Here is a 14,716-nt window from a genome sequence, read left to right as displayed (position 1 = left end):
CTTTAAATCTTTGGTATATTCTTGTTTTAATTGAATTTAAGTATCATGTGTTGTAGATCTGAGATAATTGAACATTTATAAACCAGAAAATCAAGTAAATAACATGATTGTGACACTTAATTTTAAAAAATGTTGCTCATACCGAATCTGAGTCGTATTTCTTAATTCTTTGATTAAACTCATCTGATTTGGTTGATTAACATAAAATCTTGTCAAATCCATGTTAAATTAGTTGATCTATCAATTGACCGAGTCTGATTACATGTTTAATTGAGTATTTGATAGATTCTGTACATACCGAGTGTGTTCTTGCTACAGTACCGAGTCTGTTCAAGTCATTAACATGTTTTTCTGATTTGTTTGAGTTGTTAATTGATTGTGACTATGTTTTTGCATGATATAAGACTGAATATGCATGTTTGGGTGATAATATGTGATTTTTGAAGATACCGAATCTGTTCTTGGCATTATACCGAGTCTGCTATTTGGTACTTTCAAAATTTGAGATTTTCAACTTGATAAATCTTGCATGTTTTATTTAAGTCTTTGGTATGAAAATTCAAGCTTATTTAGTTACAGAATCTCAAGTTTTCATGACTACCGAATCTGCTTGATTTGTGCTTAAAATTGACTAAGTGTTGTTCTGATTCTTTGTGTTATATAATTGACTTTGCATGATGACTTTATACTATAATGAATATCATATGAATGTCATGTTTGTCAATTACTTGTTCATATTTGGAATAAATGATGTTTTTAACTTTAAAAAATCATAAAAAAATATAAAATTTGAAAAATACAAAGGATTTCAAAGGGAAATAAGAATAGAGATATGTGCTTTATGTTGAATATCTTGTGATCTTCTATTTCTTATTCATACAGCTAAATGGCGAACAATCACTTCATCAACTTTGAAACCAACATTCTTTGCAATTACTGGACTGCAATACTAGAGAGACATACACTATGGCCTGCTCTAAGCTCAACTGTCAGTGTACCTGTGACAGATCTGGAGCTACTCAATAGAACCATTAGGTTTATGGAGGCTACACAACCTACTGCTGCAAATCCAGAGGGTACACAAGCTCGATTTGAGTTTGAGCTAAGAGGAGTTCAAAGGAGGAGTATCACTAAGGCTGATTTTAGGAGGATCTTTAGGCTTTCTCTTGTACAGAATGCTCCTGCTTTCCCTGCTACTCAGCAGATGATGTCATCAATCTTTGATCTTCGTTATGTTGGAGCAAACAATGTTCCACCGGCTAAGTTTCAGAAGAAATACCTGCACTCAAGGTGGTATGTGATCTTCTCAATCATCAACAGATGCTTGCTGATGACCAGGAGTGGATCCGACAGCCTGACTGTGCCAATGCTGAGATTGTTCTACTCTTTCACAAGAGTAGAGACTCCTGATTTATGCAGAACTATTATGGGATTTGGTTTAGGCACAAGTTGATAAGCCAAGGGGTTCATACATCCCTTGTGAAAGGTTTTTCTGTATCTTTATCCATGATGCTATCACTGCTTGCAGAAATACAAATATATTTGTTCCAGGTACACATGGATTACAGATGAAAAGATTTGGGGAGCTGAAGATGAATACCCCAATGGTATCTGACAATCAATTCACTGCGCCAATTCCAAATTGGCTTGTGGGGCTAGCTACACCCCAAGACGTACGAATGCTTTCTTATTTTGAGGCTGTAGGAATACCTCTTCCGAACCCAGCACAACAAGAACAAGTGGAACCCTCCGCGGTTCCAGCCCCAGAGGTTGTAGAGGAACCTATAGTACAACCACCCGGGCCAGCTAATCCTCCACTTAGGGTGAACCTCAAACGTTCTAGGGCAGCACATCAAGCTCAACAAGTGAGGATCAGGGAGTATAGTTCACCTAGGATTGAACCAACCCTTTCAACAACACCCGGAGTGAGCAGTGACACTGATTCTTCAGCAACTGAGTCATCTCATGAACATTCTCCTAAGAGAACTCGATTTATTCCTGATGAGATGATTCAGACTCCGCTAACCCAACGAGTAACTAGATCTAGGACTTCGACACCCATCGTCCGCCAAACAGTTACTCCAACCGTTGGTGACACGGATCAAGACCTAGAGCCAATTAGGTCACCCTCACCCATCTCTGTATCACATCCAATAATAACAGTAAGCCCTACGCTAAATGAAGCGCAAGCTTCGGTAGGCAAGAGAGCTAAACACAAGGATGGTAAAAAGACCACTAAGCCCATCCAATCTAAACAGGACTTAATAATAAATCTTACACAGAAAGATGCTTCGGCATCTAAGGAAGTAAAGTCTTCCTCTGCAGTAAAGTCTGCGTTGACTCAATCGATTGAGGAAACTCAATCATTGAAGTCCAGAGCCGAAGGGGAGCCAAAAAATCTTGAAAAGGCACCCTGCGTATCGGCTGGAAATCCTCCTGTGCCTCAACGTACAACAAGGTCTCGAGGTCCGGCTTATCTTGATGAGGGAGATCTGCCGCGTCCCATGGAAACGAGTCAACATGACAATCCTTAGGGATATTTATCAGACTTCCAGCAGACTGATCCCTTGGTTCATGAAAGTGATCCATTGGTTCAAACCACTTCTCTTCTAGATTCTGAATCTCAGGGTCTGGAGGAAGAGTCGTTAACTGAAAGAGATGTACCACCTCATGGTATATCAATGATTTCAGGAGTCGAAGATAGCAATATCTCTGCGAGATCAAAACCGACGGGTATTTCTACTACTTTGTCAGAGTCCCATGAGACTAAAGTCATGGAGGCGGATGCTTCGAAAGGAACTCCAACAGACGCTTTTGTAGACTATTCTTCAAGATACCCTAGTGCGAACGCCATCACCACCTTGAAGTCTACCATCTTTTCAACTTTTCGCTTTCTCGTTGGTACACTAACCTCCTCATAGCGCTATGAATTTCACAAACCCTATCTTCTCATCCTAAGCACGCTCCCACTGTACGAGTAAAAATTAAATCGCAGCTTCGAGAAGAAACTTTGTTCGTATCACCGGTTAGTCACAAATTACTTTGTCATCGGAGAGTAACAAGCATTCGAAGCCCTAGTGTTACTGGAATTAACACACTAAACTTGAGAACATTGGAGAAACAAGTCGCTCAACGATCTCCACAACCCTTCTAGTTGTCTAACTCCCACTAGCTCGATAACTTCCGTCGGTAATCAAACTCTCACCGAGTTTCCGACACCCTCAAGGATCCTAGAAAGCTCAAGTTCCGGGACTTACAAGATTATCCACCCCTATCCATCACCTAAAGATTTCTATTGATCACCCTCGAAGAAAGCCGCTCCCTTTATTGAAACATCAACCAATAATCGAGCAACAGCCAGATGCGTTCTATCCAACACCCTTCGACATTAATTTCCTTAGTGACAAGGAACTCTAACCCGCCCGCATATTCCATTGACTTGGAATATTTGACCATACACTTGGTCCCCCCGTTTCAAAACACGCAAGCACCAAACTTCCCCGATAAATCCCACTGTCGATAATAACCCGGATGTAATCGCGTCATTACTGAAAGACCCAAACCTGAGAGAAACCACCCTTTTGAGCCTCTGTAACAAACCAACATCCCACAATATCCAGCTCGTATCGCTCAAAGTTTCTGAGACTAAACTATCTGGCACTCGCGTCATCAAAACCCGAAAAAAGTTCACCCTGAAAACTGCCCAGATTCGAAAAATCATATCTCAAAATCCAACGGACCGATCATCACCAAATTTAAACCACCAGTAGACCCACTGTTTTGCAATACCAGTAAAAATTTCAGATCGATCCAACGGTAGACGAATTAACAATGAATTTTCTACTTCTGCTGCGCAATCACAAAACCCTAAGAGTTTTCATGACGGCTATCAACTTCGAAAACACATAACTCCAAATCTAACGGTTCGATCACTTCCAAATTTTTACAGCAACTAGATCTACTTGTCGACCACCTACAGTCCAATTTTCAGGTCGATCCAAAGGTAGACGAACTGGCAATGACTTTCTTACTACAGCTGCGCAATAAAACCCCAACCTGAGTTGCTGCAACTTCGAAAAATCATATCTCCCAATTGAACGGTCCGATCTCTACGAAATTTTGACCAAAATTAGATCTATTAGTCGAAAACCCCTAGTTAAAATATCATGGTGATCCAACGGTTAACGAACCCGCTATGAATTTTCTTCTGCAGTAGTTTATGAACATCCGAATTTTGCAAACCTCTCCCGCAACATAACTTATCGATCCGACCACCAACTCCGTTACCACCGCGAGCCACCATAATAATCTATTAGTAATCATAGACAATTATAATAGGTTATATCACGAGTACATAGAACATACCCGCGAGTTCTTCGCGATCAACTGAGTCTCTAGATCTCGATCCATGTTGCACAAACCCTAGATCTGTCGTTTGTTCATGCTTTCAATTCACCATCGCTCCCACTCGAAACCATGAGCTCTGATACCACTTATTAGGAATTATGGACCCAACCAAGACAAGTGATTTACACCAATCACTAACCCACAAACGACAAACGAATTAGCTAAAGCAATAAACGCATAAACGACACAGGGATTTAACGTGGTTATATCCCAACTCCAAACTCGGAGAAGGGTTTACTCCACGGGCGCAAACCAGAGAATTTTTCTTATTATTTTTGTGCACATAATTACAATGAGGCTAGGGGTCTATTTATAGTGAAACATTAAAGCTAGCTACTTGTTGAACAAGCTAACTTGTCCTTCAAGCCAAATGTAATCCAAAAAATAAAATACTTGCTCCCTAAGTAAAACTTGACTTCCAAGCTAACTTAATCTCCAAGCTAATTTGATTTCTTTCCTTTTTTTTAAAGTTTCCATATCTCAACATACCCAACCCAAACCAAACCTGACCTAGACCTGTTTGACCCATGACCCATTCGACCCATAACCATTTTGACTTGTTACCCAAAATCCGACCCGTCTGACTCGTTTGCCACCAATGTATTATGTCCAAATTAGTGTTCTTATGTGGTTAAAATATGGCCTTTTTAAAGGGGCCTATCTGGGAATTATTGAAAACAGGATATCAACACCAGCTTATGCAATATATGCAGGTTTTGGAACACATTTTGTACCGTCTGCAAATTTGGGATCACATAAGGAGGCTCTTTTGTCAGCTACCTTGTATATTTCCTGACATACTTTTTATGTTCAGATTGTGCTATTCATATAAGCTATCTTTCTAAAAAAAAGGTTATCTATTTATATGTAAAGAAACTTGTACAAAGTGATTATGTATGTACCATGTTACAGTTCTGAGGATCCACATAATAAACTCCAAGCAATATTAGCAACATACAGTAGCAACCCCGAATCAGAGTCCCGTTTAAAATTACTCTTGCCTCATATAGTTTCAACGTTTGGTGCAAACAAATCTGTTAAATAAATAATGGAAGCACTGGGAAAATATCAGCAAAATGCCGATTCAACAGGTAGAAATATTATCATCTTGCCATCTGTTAAACAAATTTGTTCATACATACCTAATTTTGGGTATCTTTATTTAGTAGTAAATATTAAATACGGAGTATTATTAATTCGAATAAGCAAGTTTCACGGTGGGCAACAGATGCTCTTATTGGGATTAAAAAAGGTGCTCTATTTTCTCTTTTTCTTACACAACACTACTTCTCTCGAGTTGCCTCTGCGTGCAGGAATAACGAAAATGAGCTATCCAGGGTAGGTTCCCTTATAATTGTCGTCTATACATCCTTTCTTTAAGATTGAATGTTTAGTTTATGTTCATTTTGTTTGTTATATACTGGTTTTTGTTTTATGCAGTTAAATGACGTTATGAAAACTGAATACCGCATTACTTTAAGGTCTTCACTGAGAAGTGATTTTACAGAAGGGATGAGGGCAGTATTGGTGGATAAGGATCAGGTTTGCTATACTCTATAAAAAACCTGTTATAACAAATAAATAATTGAAATTCAAAAGAAAGTTTACTTGTAATTTAAAGCAAATTATTGTATGATATATGATAATGAATTAACTCATATAGATTTTTGTATGTTGTTGACTTTTCAGTTGTGTCTTTTAAATCGTTGAACTAGAACCCGAAGTGGACTTCATCAAGCTTAGAGGAACTTGAAACAAGTGAAGTGGAAGATCTGTTTAAACCTCTGGACTCAGAGGCAGATGAACTCCGAGTTTGAATTAGCAATAGCGAGGCCTTAGTATTTACGTTGCAGTGAGTCTTGAGAGGTTTGAACTTTAGCATTTATAAGTACGCCATTGTGTATGTTGTAAAAGCTTTCTAATGTTCTATATAACTATGCGGTGTATGGTTTAAGTGATCTTTGTGGTATATCAAGTAGTTCAGTATGAAATAAACACTTGGGCTGAAGCTATTAGGCTTATACATTAAGCTACATTTGACACGTGGTCACATAAACGAAAATTATATTATATTAAATATATAAATATATCATTAGAACACATAAGATCACTGTTCACACCATTTTTTTTTATCTGCTAAAGGGTATTTTTGTCTTTTTACAGTTTTTAGATAATTTGTTGGTCAGGGTAAACGCACGTCTCTCTATCCTACCACTTAAATGCGATTACTATTCATCTCAATTTTATATTCCTACCTTAAGTGGTATTTTCGTCTTTCCAGGTGAGAAACATTTGAGCAATTTGATGCATTTGACATTGACCATACACTTTTAACCACAACTCTAATGTGAGCCATGGTAATGTCATAAAGAGTAATAGATTGAACCATTAATGATCAATGATTTAAATGATAATATTTTGAGGATGCTTGGATTTTGCGTTTTGAAAAATTGATTATGCGTTTGATAATTGGTGTTTGGATACGATTATGTTGTTTGATATCGTAATAGTCAGATTTTTTTCAAGCGTTTTGGGAAAATATGATTATTATTAGATATATAACTCGAGGGTGTAAAATTACTGAAAGGGACCTTATTTTATTAGTAATAAAATATATAAATTTAATATCTAATTAGACGTAAAGATATATGCAATACACATTACACATTTAGGAATGAAAGTAGAGTGTAACACTTTAGCTGAGGTCGAAGGCTACATATATGTTCAGCTCATGTCTTATTTCAAATTAAGTTTGTATAGGGCCGGTTGATACAAAATTCAGTAAAGTTCTAAGGACATGTAATATTATTGTCAAAGCATGTACTCCATCCATCCATAGTAGTATTGATTGTCAGAGAGAAATAATGGGGGTCGAGAAACAATAAAGAAAGTATACATATATAATATTAGAGTAAATAAATAAGAATAATATACTATTATACTAGTTATTTATGTTATATATTTATGAATGAGATGAGAAATATTTTGAGGGTATTTTGGTAACCTGAGAGTTGCTTTCTTGCCATTACAGTAGTGAACTGAATAAGAATTATGACAACATGCAATCTCTACATCTTATAAAAGGCATCTTCACATATCTCCAAAGAAGCTGAGCATCAATAAGGGTTAAGTTTTCATCATCAATAAGGGTTAAGTTTTTATGGAGTCGACTAAACCCCATTCACCATTTGATTTCTTTTGTAAAGAAGCGACAACCATCCTAGCCCTTCTTGACCATCCAGGCTTGCCATAACCATGATATCCAGATCCACCACCATAACAAAGATGAATCATATTGAACTTGCCACAGAAATCGTTAATATGATCATGACCTGTGAAAACAGCCTTTATCGCACCAACACCAATATTACGTAACGTTGTAAAAAGGCCCGAATTCACATAAGCAGAGCTAATCCCTTCTTGTCTTGAACCTGTTAAGTTTGACATATCCAAATTTGCATACTCGAGCAATGGCAGATGAAAATATACAAGTCCAGGAAGCACACTAGCCGTTTGACAGAGCCAAAACTTTTGAGACGGTTTGATCCATCCATAGCCAGGAACGGAAGGGTTTGTTAGTAGTCTCCACTATCAAGGAAGTATAAATTTAATATCGAGTAATTAACATAAGGTGACCCTTGAGCTCCATGAACTTCAAGATTATAATTCCCAAAACCATCAATAAAATCATCAAAACCACTTGGATTTAACTGGGATAAAGTGTTGTCCATTCCAACAATATGCTTCATAACATCTTCTCTTGACAAGGTTGATTCTTGGTCATGATTCCCTAAAACTGCAGCCCAGGGGATTTTCGACTTTATAGCAGGGGCAAATGCTGCATTCATGGACTTAACTGCATCTGTCGCATCAGGTCCGTAGATGTTATCTCCGGTGAAAACAATTAGGTCTGGTTTCTCAGCTTCAATCATGCGTTCAATGAAACGGCTTGTCATTAAATCACTACAATTTTCTTGTGGATCAAACTGATTTGGTAATACGTCCTTGCAACCACTCTTGCTTCCATCAGCATAATGCATATCAGCTACTTGCAAAACCCTAAACTCTCCATTCGTTTGATTAAACCGTAACTGTTTCTCACCACCAATACCGTTACCAGGGCCGGTCCTGAGAATTTGAGTGCCCCGAACGAGGCGAATAAAAAGGCCCTAACGAATAATATAAGGTATTTAAAAAAACGTTGTATTGTTATAAATATAGTAGATTATAACTACCTTTAATAGTCTATATACTTATTATTAACTTATACTAATCTTATAAGAATGAAAGAAAGAAGAATAGAGAGAGAAATTATTATTAACTTATACTAATCTTATAAGAATGAAAGAAAGAAGAATAGAGAGAGAAAGGAATGATATATTGAGAAAATGTGTGTTTACAAGCTTTCATTGATGTAGTATTTATACTAAAAATTGGCCATCTATATTTGACTTTGTTTACATTTATATTATATTATAACACTCCCCCTTAGATGACAATTTTATTAAAGAGTAACTAGTACTGCCTCGTTAAAAACCTTGCTAAAGAAAAACCCAGTGGGATAAAAACTTTAGTCAAGGGAAAAAGAGTGCAGTATAGAGTTGACTCCCCCTCAAGTAGATATCACTGAATCGTCACATCTTTTGAACTTGCCTCATGCCAATATTGTGAACGTATGTTCTGAAAACAGCAGTTGAAAATGCTTTGGTTAAAAGATCGGCAGAGTTTTTGCTGGATTGAACATATCTCATTTCAATCTGGTTGTCCTTGATGAGATCTTGAGTGTATGAGAAGAATCTAGGAGGTATGTGTTTTGTTCGGTCACTTTTGATATATCCTTCTTTCATCTTTGCTATGCAAGCTGCATTATCTTCATAGATAGTTGTTGGACTTTTATCGTGTTCTAGTCCACAAGAATCAGTAATAAGTTGTGTAATTGATCTTAACCAAAAAACATTCTCGAGTGGCTTCATGTAATGCAATCACTTCGGCATGATTTGATGATGTTGCAACAAGTGTTTGTTTTTGAGAACGCCATGATATTGAGGTGCCTCCATTTAGGAATACATATCCAGTTTGAGATTTAGCTTTATGTGGATCAGATAAATAATCTGCATCTGTATAACCAAACAAATCTTGTTTCGAGTTGTTAGAATAAAATAATTATAAATCAGTAGTTCCCCGAAGGTATCAAAATTATTGTTTGATCTTAGATCTTGTATAATTTGTAAGATAGATAATAGCTCCAATTGCACTAAAATATGGAACTTCTGAACCAAGAAGATCTTCATGATTTTCTATAGGATGAAATGGATCAGTATCAATATTGAGTTCTAACAACCATAGGAGTATTTAATGGTTTTTATCTTGTCTATATTAAAATGTTTTAAAAATCTTTTCAGCATAAGTAAGTCATCAGTCATATGCTCAACGTAATACTTGATTTTTTTTTTTTCATTTCAAAATCTTTCTTTAGAAGTTGAATGGCTTCATAGATTTCTTTATTTAAGATAATTGATATAAACAGTTATGATCACATATCCGAACATTGTTTTTAAAACACATGTGCAAATAAGTTTATATGTATACTCTTTTCTTATCAAGTAGTAATTTAATCGGTTATACCACATACGTCCCGATTATATAAACCCATATAAAAATCTTTGTGATTTAATGGAATACATTCCCTTGGGTTTTGCATTTGATGCTTATGATACCTTAAACCCTTTAGGTATATTCATATATATCATTATCAAGTGATCAATAAGTAGTAACAATATCCATGAGATGCATTTAAGTAACTACCAGGTTGATTAAGTATCTAATAAGTAATTGTATCCATTACAGGAGGATAAGTTTTCCTCATAATTCATTTCTGGTCTTTGTGGGAAACCATGAGTTATAAGTCTAGTTTTGCCTTGTATCTTCATTTGCACATTTCTTTTTCGGATAAAAATTCATTTGTATCCCATATGTTTCACATCTTTAAAAGTGATAACGATTGATTCGAAAACTTTTCTTTTATTGAGCGATTCTAATTTAGCTCGTATTGCTCCTTTCCATTGAGCTCAATCATGTCTATTTTGATATTCAATGACAGATTTTGGTTCCAGATCATCATCTTTATTCATGATGTCATTGTAACATTATATGAAAATATCTCATCAAGATTTTTCATTTCATTTCGGTTCCATAATATTGCATAATTTATCGCAATTTATGTATTTACATTTATCAATATCCTCTGCAGAAGGAATATTGATTTATGGTTCTTCTTGAACACTTTCTTTTACCTCATTATCAGCTGATTTTCCTTTTCAAGGATTTTTTTTTTAATCTTTGGGAAGAAATGTTTCAGATGTGGCAAAGACTCATGAGTGACATTATTGCCAGCTTTCGGAATTTCAATTCGAGCTGGAGCATTTTCTGATATTATATATGATTTAGTCACTCTTTTTGTATCTTTAGATGCATAAAGTAATCGATTTGCAAGTTCTTGCATATGCATTATTTTTTGAACCTTCTTTTCGCATTCTTTTGTGCGAGTATCAACATACCTTAATTGATGTTCACACCATGAAACATCATTTTATTTATATTTAATTTCTCCCCTTAATCTAGGGAACAATATTTCATTAAAATGACAATCAGCAAAATATGCTGTAATAACATCACCCGTCATGGGTTCAATATATCTTATGATTGAAGATGTTTTATATCCAGCATACATTCCCATTCTCCTTTGAGGATCCATTTTAATGCGTTGTGGTGGTACAACTAGAACATACACTGTACAACCAAATGTTCTAAGGTGAGAAATATTTGGCTCTCGGCCAAAATCAAATTGTAGGGGAGAATATTTATGACTTGCACTTGGTATAATGCGAATTAATGTCGCAGCATGACCCCATATAAATATTGGAAGTTTTGTACTCATTACCAATTGTCTAGCTATTAGCTGTAAGTGTTTATCTATTGATTCAGCTAAACTAATTTTGTGTATGCACATGAGCAACTAGATGTTCAACAACAATCCCTGTAGACATATAATAATCATTAAATGCTTGAGATGTTAACTCACCAGCATTATCAAGTCTCATCCTTTTAATGGTGTAATCAGAATAATGTGTTCTCAATTTAATAATTTGTGCAAGAAACTTTGCAAATGCCATATTGCGGCTTGATAATACACAAACATGAGACCATCCGCTAGATGCGTCTATTAGAACTATGAAATATCAGAATGGTCCACATGATGGATGAATTGGTCCATATATATATAACCTTGAATTCTTTCAAGAAATATTGGTGATTCTTTCTCAATATTCTTTTCATTAATTACCATATGTGCTTTTCATTAATCACCATATGTGTTTTTTCATTAATCACCATATGTGCTTTTTCATTATATATCCTTTTCACAATATGCTCTTTTTATGTGAATAGTAAATTAATTAATTTCGTTTCATTTACTATTCATATGAATTAATTTCGATTTACTATTTTGTTAATTGAGTAATATATATACATCATATATATATTTTATTTGACGTCTCGGTGTATATGTGTGTGATTCCGAAGGCTCAAATGAATTTGACCATATAGTTATATGTTGTACCTTGCACATTAATTTTCAGTAGAAGCTTTAGATGCATATTTTTTTTTTTTTTTCTTGATGAACTATTTGTTTCATATCTAGCTTAGGCAATTATTGTGAACATCTGGTCCCTATAAGAGCATTTATCATTTAGACTTTTAGTTGATTTGTACTCGTCACAATTAGGGATGGCATCCGCGGGTCGTGGATGCGGATCCATTGGATCCATCACCCGTACCCCGCCCCTTTTTTTTTTTTTATAGAAAAAAGAGAGTAAATTCTTATTCAATTCGCGACAGTAATGGCCCAACAACTAAGTTACGGTTCCTTGCCTTTGTTTTTAAAATTCGAACAGGCATAGGATATCCATCTTTTAATACATCATCATTCTATGTATTATTATTTTATGTAACAACATTATTATCAAATCACTTTTTAAACCGACCCTAGTACCCTTCCATACTTTATCAACCCACTAACTCCATTGAATAATATTTGTGTATATGCCTAATTTGTAAATCGTTTATACCAAAAACGAATTGAAAGGTATTAACAGCTCGTGATATTCTCACAAAAATAATAATCAAATACCATTAATTCAACATGGGATATTTAGGGTGGGCCGTAGCTTTGATAACTACTTGTCGTCAGGAATATGGGAAAATAGAAAAAGTAGCGTGGCAGTAGTAATTGTAATATGTTATATGATATATGATTTTAAAAGGCATTATATTAATTTAGTTAATTAATAGTATGGGGTTGGTAAGCGGGTTGATATTGTTTGGACTTTAGATTAGAAATTTTGGCATACTTTATGTGGTCACTTTGTGAAGTGGCAACTGCAACAATCGAGATGAAAACATATGTTGTTCTTAAATCTTTATTTATATATCCTCATGTGCTCATTTTTTTTTTTTTATCCAAAATTTTAGAGCTTTACAGCTGGAAAGTGTTTCTTTTTTTTTTTATTTTTTTTTTTGTGGGGTTCGGTTTTAAAAGTAAACATCACTATCCAATTGTAACATCATCATCTTCTTTGTCGTCCATTATAATTAATCATCATGATCTTCTTTGTTTTAAACGAATGGAGTAGCAGCAAAAAGAAAATATATATATATATGCGGTGGTGTTTAATAAGGTGGAAGGTGGTTTTATGGGTTTCATGTAGTAAAACAGAAACCATAAGCAATATGTATCAATTTAAGGTGGTCTGAGGTGGTTTTTATTTTAAGAGAGATAGATAGAGACAAAGGTGGTTAAATGGGTTTTAGATGGTGTCGTGGAGCTATGATGGTGGTCAGGGCCGGTCTTGGAGCTGGGCAGCGTGTGCGACCGCACAGGGCAGCAAACAACAGAGGGCGTCAAATTTACATGTCGATTTTGAAATTTTGTAATTGATTTGAAGTGTTACGGTTCTTGTTTGGGGAAGAAATAGTTGCAGGTATCATCTAAGATGAAGACAAAATATATCATCTATTACCCCTCAGTTTGATTTTTTTTTTTTTTTTTTTTTTAACAATTTAACCCACTATATAGTATTACATAAAGCGACAGCCACTCAGAGTACTGGTACAGAGTACCGACAATATATTTAATTGATTAATTATATAAAAATACTTGTGGTTACTGTTTCTTCATCTAATTTAATTGATTTTTTATGTAACCCCTATAAAATTACACACACATGTGTTTTTTCTTTTTTTTTTTTTTTTTACCATAGTTAAATACTTTAACCCAAATACTTTTAATCAAATACATGTAAATGCTTATTAGCTTATTGCGTGATTTAGATGTCAGTAACATATATTACGATCAGTAACATAATTGAAACTTATTTTTTATGTTGTCAATTATTAAGTAATATATAAAACAATAAATATTAGATGTAACTTTGTTATATATGATTAAACTCATAAAAGATTAGTTGGTTGCTTGTTACAAAAATTAGAGGGCATACTTTTCTTATCTCGCACGCGGCATCAAAAATGTGCGGCCCGGCCCTGATGGTGGTTCAAAGTGTCTTCCGTTTCCGTTTGAAGGTGATCACGGTGTCGGTTCATCAAGAAGAAAATAAAAGGTATGTAAATGTCTAGTATGTATGGGTATCTTAATATCTCTCTTTTTTTTTTTTTTTAACTATCCCTCTCAAAAATAGGTTCATTTTATGATCGTTGTAAAATCTTAGTTTTCTTGTTAATTAATTAATTCAAAGTAATTTAAATTAAATAACGTCAACAATTTTTTTTTTTTTTTGAATACCTGAATCCAAGCTAATAACTTCTTGATGAGAAGACACATCGGGGGTTTCAGGATCTTCCGACGGTTTCAGCGGCGGAGGACGGTGGCCGGCATAAATCTTGAGAGATGGAAGTGGTGGTTGAGCAACTAGAAGAATCACCATGATTATACGGAGCTCTTCGTGCTGATAACGTGTTATAAATATAGTAGATTATAACTACCTTTAATAGTCTATATACTTATTATTAACTTATACTAATCTTATAAGAATGAAAGAAAGAAGAATAGAGAGAGAAATTATTATTAACTTATACTAATCTTATAAGAATGAAAGAAAGAAGAATAGAGAGAGAAAGGAATGATATATTGAGAAAATGTGTGTTTACAAGCTTTCATTGATGTAGTATTTATACTAAAAATTGGCCATCTATATTTGACTTTGTTTACATTTATATTATATTATAACATGTATAA

At 34.8% G+C, this 14,716-nt stretch overlaps 2 pseudogenes; one reads left to right on the top strand and one right to left on the bottom strand.

The window, feature by feature from the left end:
- The first annotated feature begins 2,774 nt into the window (after positions 1-2,774).
- On the top strand, positions 2,775-6,224 carry LOC139871073 (3-hydroxyisobutyryl-CoA hydrolase-like protein 3, mitochondrial; annotated as a pseudogene).
- Positions 6,225-7,402: 1,178 nt separating this feature from the next.
- On the bottom strand, positions 7,403-14,405 carry LOC139871072 (probable inactive purple acid phosphatase 29; annotated as a pseudogene).
- Between the last annotated feature and the right edge of the window lie 311 nt (positions 14,406-14,716).

The sequence above is a fragment of the Rutidosis leptorrhynchoides genome, chromosome 10, assembly GCF_046630445.1.
Source record: "Rutidosis leptorrhynchoides isolate AG116_Rl617_1_P2 chromosome 10, CSIRO_AGI_Rlap_v1, whole genome shotgun sequence".
Classification (NCBI taxonomy): Eukaryota; Viridiplantae; Streptophyta; class Magnoliopsida; order Asterales; family Asteraceae; genus Rutidosis; species Rutidosis leptorrhynchoides.
Note: the sequence above shows the minus strand (reverse complement) of the source record. Positions and strands in the feature narration are given on the sequence as shown.